This window comes from Nelumbo lutea, chromosome 1 (assembly GCF_056320005.1).
Source record: "Nelumbo lutea isolate HS-2025 chromosome 1, American lotus-T2T, whole genome shotgun sequence".
NCBI classification, from domain to species: Eukaryota; Viridiplantae; Streptophyta; class Magnoliopsida; order Proteales; family Nelumbonaceae; genus Nelumbo; species Nelumbo lutea.
Window position 1 is genome coordinate 169,981,296 of NC_142684.1, and position 10,905 is coordinate 169,992,200.

Genomic DNA, 10,905 nt, shown 5'->3' on the forward strand with positions numbered 1-10,905 from the left:
GAACCAAAACTGACTATCCATTGGCAATTCTACGATAATCAATATTAAGGCTGCATTTGACATTCCTTATTTTAAGGATTTTTCTCTTTTTTGCTATTAAAAACTCAGTGTTCATAGGAGCAAAAGGAAATAAGTACTTAAAATAAAGAATGCAAGGTAGAGAAAACTCTATTTTAATATCCTTAACTTTGGGGGTAGTGTCAAGTTAGTATATGAATTTTCAAATATGTCATTGCAGTACCTAAACTTTCAAAAGGTGTCAAATTGGTCCCTGTCGTTAACCGGTCATCAATTATATATTGAAAATGTCAAAACTACCCTTCAGAAGAAGACACTGATCATTGTCTTCTACCTTGAGACTGAACCAGTTGTTTTCAAAGAAAAAGAGAGAAAAAACATGAAATAATAGAAGAAAACAATAACTGAAAGCAAAGAAATAACTATATAAGAATGTGTTTCAGATCTAAAGGTAGAAGACAATGACTTCAATTGATTTAGTTTAGAAATAACTAGTCTAGAATCTCAAACACCTCAATCGGTTTCTTAAGGTAGAAGACAATGAATAATGTCTTCTTTTGAATGATAATTTTGACAGGGATCAACAATAGTGTCTTTCTTTTGAATGACAATTTTTAAAGAGATCAACTTGACACTTTTTGAAAATTTAGATACTGTATTGACACTTTTTGAAAATTTAGATACTGTATTGACACATTTTAAAATTCGGGTACAAACTTGAAACTACCCCAAAATTTCAGGATAATAAAATCGAATTTTTCCCTATATTATATACCTAGCGTAAAAAATAAGACTGCAATGGGTAGGCGATTGCGGATTGGATTGCTTTTTCTATCAGCTTCCAGACTTCCAAGAAAGGAGGTTGGTTACTGTCTTACTGGTTAGGTAGAAAACGGCCCGATTCACGGTGGATGATAAGACCACGCCTCTTGTTTTCGGATTTTTTTTGTAGATCGATGAAGTGGCTTCAACATCCACCGTGAATCGGACCGTATTCTCTTTTATAATAGCAGTGATCGAAAGTCAACTAAATGAGGTAGGTGGTTGGTGGTGCCACGTGGAAAAATGAAAATGGACAACAGCCTAAAAAATCTCTGTCGCGTTTGTCTTTTTCGCTTCGCTGTTTTAGCAGTCTCCACTCTCCCGCTTGTTCACTCTGTTCAGCTATTTCTTTTACGTGATCGGCCGAATTCACCCAACTCACCTTCAGCTCCGAGTCGCAGATAGATTAAGATCAGAAAGATGGCGGGAGAGCACAAGGTCGAAATTCCCAGAGTGAAACTGGGAAATCTAGGACTTGAGGTAAAGCCCTATTTAATTCCTCGATTACCCATTTGAGAATCTCCAAGAAAAATTAAGTTTCTTCTTTTTGTCATATTCATTTTCTGCAGAGGGTGTAGTTTGATAGAGAGGGCAATGTGCTCTCACTGTTTATTTATCCTCCGACTGATTTGGTTAAACTTGAAATGTTTTCTTTTTTTTTTCAATTATTAATAGAGAAGAAATAAATGCCAGTTGGATTATTCTTATTGTTATGTTATCAGCTCTGTAAATCACCAATGCTGGTAAATCCTGTAATTCATCAATGCTTTGGACTTTGAGATTGATGGCATTCAATTATCTTTAGGCTATAGAGCTATTTCATGAGTTACATGTTTCCCTTACGGAAGTTCCAATGGGGCTAAATGAAGAAATACCATTTTCTAGGTGCGAGACAAATTTCAATCTTTATGAAACCTTACCTATTTAAGTGAGAAACTATGGCTGAGTCATTTTAAGCATGTAAAGTTGAAAAATTGGTGATGAAGCGCAATATTTTGCCATCTTGGATGAGGCAGCTGTCTCTGCAGTTTTTTTAAGCCAACCTGATTTCTGACTTTATTGGCATTGCAGAATGTTTCCTTTGCAGATTTTTAAAGATGCCTCCATGGTGTGTATGACTTTTAGACAATTTTCCTGAGCTTCATTGGAATTCTTGTTTAATCATTTATGGATTAATGACATCCTTGAAATTCACTTGTATGTTTCTGTTGTCTTGAAATTTTATAGAAACATTTTATCTTTTTCTGTCCATTGTGAAGTTAACTGAGCTTTTGTTTTATAAGCAATGACTTCCTCCAACTATTACCTGAAGAGCGGAAACATCGTGAAATTTGAATATGGTGACACTTTCAAGTCTATAAAGATTCTTGGTTTTTCTTGTTCTCTTTCTCCCACTAAAGTGAGGTTTGATCAGGGTGTAAGTATGTGTTTTCTATATGCCATTTGATAACCAAAGGGTCTAATGGCCCGTTTGGGAGCACTGAAGCTTTGATTAAGCTGTTTTCTCTGAGCTGCTTTAGAGAAGCCACTAAAAGAAGCTTAAGTCGAAAGCCATATTTTCGGCTGTAAGATACTATTTTTTGTCTCTCCGTGTTCATGACCAAACATTGCCTATGGGCTGTCTGAGTGGAGCTCACCTTGTAAAGCCAGAAGCTGCTACGTGAAAGCCCTCCCTATTGGGCACTAAATTTTGGATTTTGAGGCACAAACTGTTTAACTGGGTTATAGCTATTGTTGGGTTGTGCCTCTTAGAGTAAGGAATTTGATAACTTAGACAACTCTTCCATGTGCTGTGCTGTAAGTGAAAAACAATTATTTGGGCAGAAAGGTAAAAAACAGAAACGGAAACAAAAGCTCTTACATGCAAGAATTAAGGGGTGATAGAACAAATAGCTATATGGCCAAATTTCATGCTATGAATTAGTCAAATTTTGTATGAATCATTAAAGTATTAGAATTGATGATTGAGCCATAACGGTCTAGATTGAGTAAATCACTTTATTCATTTCAAATACTTCTAAACAATGAATAGATCCATTCATTTGGAGGTGCGAGGAGAATAAAATAGGTGTATTTTTTATAATGTCCAGGCCTACTCTTAGCCTGTGAAAGTATGGGTGCTCTTGTTCCTTAGCTTATGGGTGCTGACTCCAGAGGAATTAAAGGCATCTCAGCTGCTGGTCTAAGAAGAAACTTATCTAGATCCTCCATTGTTTTCCTTGAGATCCTATGAGCAGCTATTTTTCCCACTGAATGGGGTGATGAAACTTCAGTTGGATGGCAGTTCTAAGGGGAACTGAGTGCCATCTAGGGTTGGTAAGTTCTTTTTTCTTGAGATCCTATGAGCATTTACTCATTTCCACTGAATGGGGTGATGAAACTTCAATTTGATGGCAGTTCTAAGGGGAACTAAGCACCTGCTATGGTTGGTAGGTTCTTCCTTAAGCTGAATGGTCAAACTTTTTGGTTTCTAGTGGATCCATGGGGAACATAGACTTGATAGAAGCAGAAGCGAGGGTCCTATGGGGGTTCAGGTTGCTAGACAATCTTGATTATCTTAATTGATAATTGGCGGAAAAATGGTTAATGCAGTAAGATTGTGTCAAAACAGTGGAAAGCATAACTCTAGGGCCTAGCTCACCTTTTAAATGAGATTTTGGCTAATACGATAGCTCAGATAAAATGAATTCCTAGGTAGATGAATTTGACTAAAGATAATTTGTAAATTCTGGGATAGGAAGGGCTTTGCTTGTCAGTGTAGCTACTCTTTTCTTTTATAGCCTTTGTCTTATCAGCAATAATTTTTCTATTTATGAAATTTAATTTTTTCCTCATTTATAACTAAGGGGTGTTCTTTTTTGGATTTTGAGAGGGGGGAAAGTTGGTCAATGGGATTTTGATTCCCATTGACCAAGAAACCCATGTTCATTTTTCAGATTTATGTGGGGACCAGTGAAAGTTCATTTTCTTGGGTAGCACTTACCCTCCTAGGTGGGTAAATTAACTTTCCCATCTAGGGGAAAGTTGCCAATACTTGGATGAGACAAAAATGCCCCTTTTAATAATGGAATTTTTATGGCTAAGATTGTCATTGTCTTATTTACATGGGAAATAAAAGAACATGGGTAAATGCACTTACCTACCTGGGTAAGTGACTTACCAAAAAGCGAACGGGGCATAAGTGGAAACACAATAGGATTAAAATGATAGAGGTCATGGGGATTGATACAATTAAAGATGAAAATTGAAAAACCAATCTAATCTAGGTTTTGTGTGAGAAAACTTAATACATGGAAGAATTAAATTAGGCCTCGTTCGTTTGCATCTTTGTAACTTACCTGGGTAAGTGCACTTACCCAGGGTAAATGTTTCTTAGGTAAGTGCACTTGCCCATGTTATTTTGATTTCCAGGATTCCCAGGTAAGTAACAAAATGACATTTTTATCCATAGAAAGCTAATATAAAAATGGGCAAAGTTGTCCCATTATGCTTTATAAAATTCCCCCTAGGTGGGAAAGTTACTTACCTACCTGAGAGATGGGTAACTTTTACCTAGGTAAGTGGAGTTTATTTTACCGTAGGGCCCATTAGTTAATGCAAAAAGAACATTGTAAAGTCGGTAAACGAACGGGGCCTTAGAGTTGCAACCATGGGCATTTTACTTTCTAATACAAATATTTCTTGGGGAATGATTGTTGTGCTCCGCTTGTATTGTGGGGGAGGGATTTGAAATTATCCTGCTCACTGTGCAAAGTATTTAATAAATGTTTTTTTTTTCTAATTAATTTTTCTTTTATAGGTCTCAAAGTTGGGGTTTGGCTGTATGGGCCTAACTGGAATCTACAACACTCCCGTCTCTGAGGAGATTGGTATTTCAATAATCACGGATGCTTTTAGTAAAGGAATCACATTTTTTGATACAGCTGATGTTTATGGAGCCAATGCCAATGAAGTCCTAGTAGGAAAGGTAAATGTCTTTGCTGGTTTTGTATAATTCAAGTAAGGTGATTCTTTATAGTTTGAGCACTAGGCTAACATTCTTTTCTGACTGGTTAATGGAAAGGGGCAGGACAAGATTTTTTTTTTTCTGGAAATTGTGCTGTGTTTTCTCTATAGGTTGGGATCAACTTTAATCCAACTGATCCAAATGGGGTTGGGCTGGGGTTGGACATTGTATGAATTTAGTAAATGTGTGATTTAAAATTAGGTTTTACTAGGGTTAAGGTCTTGATAATAAAGTAAGGCATAACAAAAGAAGTGATGGTGTTGCCACAATCAATGGAATTGAGAAAGTATGAAGTGTGATGAGAAATAAAAGTCCTAGTTTGAAAATGAGTATCAATAATGGAGTCTGTATTCAAATAGATTAGGTTAGGGTTAGGGTTAGGGTTAAGTGTATTGGAAGAAGGTTGTGTTAAGTTAAGGTTAGGTTTGAAGGTTCAACACCTCAGGTTTCTAAAAGATTGGCTTTATACAGTTAAAATTATCATATAACTGCAAACCACATTTTAATTCATGATGTTGATGAAGCTTCTTACTTTACCTTTCTTCAAACAAAATGTGAAACTAGGCAAGAAATTTCTGCTGTATAAATAACTTGGCTCAATTAACTAAAGCTTCACTTTAGTGGTTTTTCTTGTTGTAAGTTGTAACCAATGTTTTAAAACGCGGAGATGTGACGCAAGGCGTTCCACTACCTAGAGGTGTGAGGCATAGTTCAGAACGCAAGAGGCGTAAGCTTCCCGAACACAAGGAGGCATAAGCCTCCTTAAGAGGAGGGGGGTTAGGAGGAGGATGAAGAGGAAGGGGGGATCTCATTTTTTCTTTATTTTTAATAAAAATCTTTTATATTAAAAAGAATAAAGATGCATAACATTAGTTGAAAGGGGGGGTCTTGTCGAAGCGGAGGTGAGCTCGCTTCGCTCGCTCACCGAGGAGGAGCAAGACCCCCACTAACTCAATTTTTTCTCTTCTTTCTTTTTCTTTCCCTTCCCTTCCCTTTCCTTTCCTTTCCTTTTTTTTTTCTTTTTTCTTTTTTCTTTTTTTTTTTCTGTCTTTTTATATCAGATGTGCATGAGGCGCATGAGGCGTACGCCTCTAACATGCCTCATGAAAAAAGTGCAAGAGGCATCGCCTCAGGGCGTTTTGGGAACACCTCGCCTGGAGGTGCACCTCCAGGCGTATGCCTCCCACGCCTTTTAAAACACTGGTTGTAACTTGTTGTGGTTGGTTATGAGAGATATTCTTGCAATTGTGATTAAAGATATCTAAAGTTTTGCAGGCACTGAAGCAGTTGCCTCGAGAGAACATCCAGCTGGCAACTAAGTTTGGTATTTTCAGAATGGAGCCAACTCATCTTGTAGTTAAGGGAACTCCTGAATATGTCCGTCTGAAGCCAGTCCAGACACAATTAGGAGGGCACATGCAGTTAATCCCATAACTGCTGTACAAATGGAGTGGTCCCTCTGGACTCGTGAAATTGAGGAAGAGATTATCCCACTTTGCAGGTATATGTAAAATCCCAATTCAATTTCTTAAGAAACCTTCATATTGAGCAAAGCTAGCTTTTGGGCAAACGATTTAATTTCAAGGAGTATTTGTTATGTTCTTGTCCCATGTATATATATGTTTTCATGTAAGGTGATTTCAAGTTTAAATTCCTTAGATGTTTTCTTTTTTTTTTTTTGTCAGAAAAATGAGTTCATTAATTAATGCTTGAGAAAGGTACAAAGTTTTAGCTACACAGTAGCCCAAAAACTCAACAGAAAAGCAGCTTGCCCACCCTATTTTGGTTTACCATCCCCCCTTTTTTTTACTAACACAGATTACAATATTGCCCAAAATAATGTGGATCTGTCAGCTCCCTGTTTTGCTAGGACATCTGCCAACCCATTTGCTGTTCTTTTTACCCAGCCAAAACTGAGTTATAACTTTTTGCTAGAAAGTCAATTTTCCTAAAGGAAAATCTATAATTCCAAGGGGCTGAGTTGATTTGTTTCTCCCAAAAAATGACCAATAAGGAGTCTCCCACTACTTCGAGCTCTCCACCCAGCTGTATTGCTAGTTTTAGTCCTTGTAATAGGACTATTATTTCAGCCTTAACCGAGTTCCAAAACCAATTGGCCCCAAGAACAAGGCCACTATTCGTCCTTGATGGTTTCTAACCCCTCCCCCCCATACCTGCCCTTCCTGGAATGGATTGCCAGAAGAGCTCTCATCAAAATTTAGTTTCAGCTCATTTGGTCCTGGAGGTTTCCATTTCATTCTCATTGCTTCTTTGTGTGTATCTGTTTGTGCCACTTCAGTCCATTTCCATGACAAGTCATTTGTAGAAACATCTCTAAAGAGTTCAATTGTTTAAATTCCTTAGTTTTTCTCCTCTCGATTTAGAATGCTGAATGGTTTGTTATCTTGTGGAAGTGAAACATCATAGACTTCAACTATTGTCTGCTGTATATTTTCCTTCACTATCTTGCCAATCTGATTTTGTTTCTACCATCTTATTCTAATATATGCAAGTAATACCCTTTGCTACATTTTATTCTGCAGGGAACTTGGCATTGGAATAGTGCCGTACAGCCCTCTTGGTAGGGGCTTCTTTGCTGGGAAGGCAGTAGTGGAAAGTTTACCTGCAAATAGTTTCTTGGTATGAAGATGGTTTTGATCATGCATTTTGGCCATCTTTTTATTTCTTCTTATTTGCACATAGGAACACTCTATAGGATAGAAATGATTTTAGATTTTAACCCTTTCTTTATGATAATCCCAGTGAACTGATGAACATGGTTCTGTTATTAGCCCTCACATCCTAGGTTCAAGGGGGAGAACTTCGAAAAGAACAAAATCTTTTTCACTCGGCTTGAAAACTTGGCTGTGAAGCATGGATGCACTCCTGCTCAATTAACACTAGCATGGATTCTCCACCAAGGGGATGATGTTGTCCCTATCCCTGGTGAGTAAGTTTTCTTCATGCCAGGATATATTATTACTAACATCCCCTTTCTATAAATTAGAAAAGTTACTATCATTACCATTTAGAATCATCTCCTTAAAAAGAAATGATAATCCTCCTTCAGAAAGTGGGATTAGAGATCTATTCTGACCCTTTGGTTTAGAATGTCTGTAACTCTATATTTGATGCTCTCAAATATATAATAAATTTATAAAATTGGAACCGATTATAGAACGTTTTTTTTTTTTGTGGTTTTGAGACTGGAGAAGTCAAAATCTGCAGGTAGGAGTTTGTTTCACACTTATGGTCCCAAGCCCAGATAAAGGAGGAGGATTGTGTCAGGTTGGCAGCTGGCATTAGAACTTCTGCCAAACTCTTTTGTTATGGATCCTGACTTGTGAAACAGTATTCATGTTATCATGTAGCCGACCTCAAATGGTTGGGACAAGGCTTAGATGATTAGACTTGTGACGTCAGCTACAAATCACTGCCTGCTGTCTTAGCCGGTACACTAAATACAAGATCAGTAATATCCCAGGGGACTGATCAGTAACTTGTTTTTCTATGATGTACAATCTTCTGTTATCTAAGATGACATTACAACAGATAGTAGACTTGCTTCCTGCTTCCTTGTTTTGGTATCTTTGCTCTTGTAACTTTGTATGCAGCAAACAGATAAATATTACTGTCCTTCCTGCTTTCTAGCTGTCCCAGTAACATTTATTGGTTTTCATCCTAGCACAGCTGCAAACTTCATTAGAGATGTATTTTAATTGTGATTCCCCTTATATTGATTCTATTTATATCAATAAACAATCATTTTCATTCCCTTATCATGTTCCTGGCTTTGACATATACCTATTGACTAGTAATAATCTAGCATAAGAGAGAGCTTGTCCTCTACATAATCACAGATTGAGTTGGTTACTGATGGGGATCAACCTAAGGCATATCAAAAGAGAACCAAAGCTGCTCCTATGCTCATTTGGCATCATTATGAAGATGTCGGGCCACCATGGGTGCTGAGTTAGCTGTGCATCAACTTGGGAAGACCCTAGAGTCTTCAATCCACCTTAAGATGCTCTTTGTGTGGTTGAGCTTGTTGCTGGACAGGACTTATTTGGTTTTCTTACATTTCTGGACAGCAAGGGTGTTTTTATAATTTTGCATGTTTAGTGGGTTATGTTTGGGAACAGGTCTTAGTCCAGTAATTTCCCTTTGTTTGGCTTTATGTTTGTAATTGTTTGGGGCGGGTTTAGTCTAATCTAGCTTCTTTTTGTAAGTAGCTTTTTGGGCAAGCTAACTTGGGGGGCAAGTTTCTTCCTTTGAAAGCTTCTTATTAAGCTTGTAAGGCTCATTTGGAAAGACAGCTTTGGCTGATGAACAAAGAAGGTTTCTCTATAGAATTTGGTGTGATTGCCAAGTTGGGGGTGTGATTTCTCTCACCCTTAGGTGTGATTGCCTAGGGTAATCTTCTTTCATCTTCTCTTCTTTCTTTTAATCTGATATTTGTTTCTGTTTTGTACACCTACAACCTGAGTTTAGTTGCAAGAATAGTGCTGAATCACAAAGGTCCTGCATCAGTTACCTAGATGATTAAAGTAGCACTGCCATTTGCATTTTTTCTTCTTTATGCAAATCATATGGTTGGAAACAATTTTCCACATTATTTTATGCTTGGTGGCTATCTTTTAACGTTTCAAACTGAAGCTTGGTCCAAGTCATGTGACTAGCAGAATGACGCACAAATTCTTGTAGTCAAGCAATTTATATCAAATTTCCTTGTTTATTCAGCATTACCCATATATGTTAGAAGTGTAATACACGGAAGGGAAAAAACTAATATAACAACTTCCTATAATGTAAATAGGTAAATACTGTACATGTATGTATAATATGAGCTTCCGTTTGAACTTTCTTGTATTTAATGTTAACAATACATGTCCTGAACAAGTATTTTCAGCTTATGCTTTGCTCAGTTCCTTCCATCAATTTTCTTTTTTTTTTTTTTTCTTCATTTTTTTCCTCCCGTTTACAATGTTTCAGAATGATTAGTAGGAACTGGCATTAAAGAAAGCTTTAATACATGATGCCAATTCTAAAATATGATTTCATTTGAACTTTTAACGATCAAATAGTTGTCAGATCTCTTCTTGCAGCTTTTAGTTTCTGTTACTTAGATTGAACTGAATTTGCTAAAGATTGTTCTGTAGTAATTGTATTCGTCTGGGTAGGATGTTAACACAAAAGCTTGATACAAATGCATTAACTATTATTTCTAATCCTCTATATGAATTTCTGTAGGAACAACCAAAATTAAGAACCTTGATCAAAACATTGGCTCGGTGGTGGTTAAACTCACTGAAGAAGATTTGAGAGAGATTTCTGATGCAATACCTATCAATGAGGTGGCAGGCGAAAGAACCTATGAAAATATGTTACACTGGTCGTGGAAGTTTGCTGATACTCCCGCAAAGGATTGCAAAATCACTAGTTAAGTCATTCATGTAAGAGGTCTACTTTGCTTTCAGAGTATGAGATCTAGTAAGTTCTCTTCTCTTTTGGGATTAATCTGCTCACGACAATGGAAAATTTATCGTTGAGAATTGAATTTATATCTCGAGATTCTGAACAATGTTGTGATCCGGCACTTTTTTAGATCCTTTCCCTTCACTGGAGAACAGAGTAGTACAGAACATGTTGACCAGGTCATGGAAAAATCAGCATTGCTAAAAAGGAAAAAGAGTAAGTCCTGTAAAAAACTGGACTCCCTTTTCTTGAACTTATTCTACCAGGGGTAACGTTTCTAGGGCCACTCGAGCATACTCAAACCAGATTTGTGTTTCCTTTCACGGTTTAAGAGCTGGAGCTGAAGTGTGAAAGGATTGGCTGAATTTGATAGATTGGCTTCAGTGCTCACAACGTTTGCATAGCCTTCCATTGGGAGTAACTCCATACTTGTATGCTTTTTTTCATGGAGATATATTTCCAATACAAGGTTGCAAGGGACTATGCGAATGATGTGGGCAGTCCTGTGAGGACCAAAACCGATTTCCTGTTTTACAGGCTGTGGGACCAATCATTTTGCTCTATACCCATCATAAAATGCACAT

At 37.2% G+C, this 10,905-nt stretch overlaps 1 pseudogene across 1 annotated transcript; it reads left to right on the top strand.

Moving 5' to 3' along the window:
- Positions 1 to 1,127: 1,127 nt before the first annotated feature.
- Positions 1,128 to 10,427, top strand: LOC148879121 (putative aldo-keto reductase 1; annotated as a pseudogene). Its single transcript, XR_016104124.1, has 6 exons — positions 1,128 to 1,320; positions 4,640 to 4,807; positions 6,122 to 6,347; positions 7,390 to 7,486; positions 7,639 to 7,792; positions 10,097 to 10,427. The product of XR_016104124.1 is annotated as a putative aldo-keto reductase 1 (transcript).
- Positions 10,428 to 10,905: the final 478 nt, after the last annotated feature.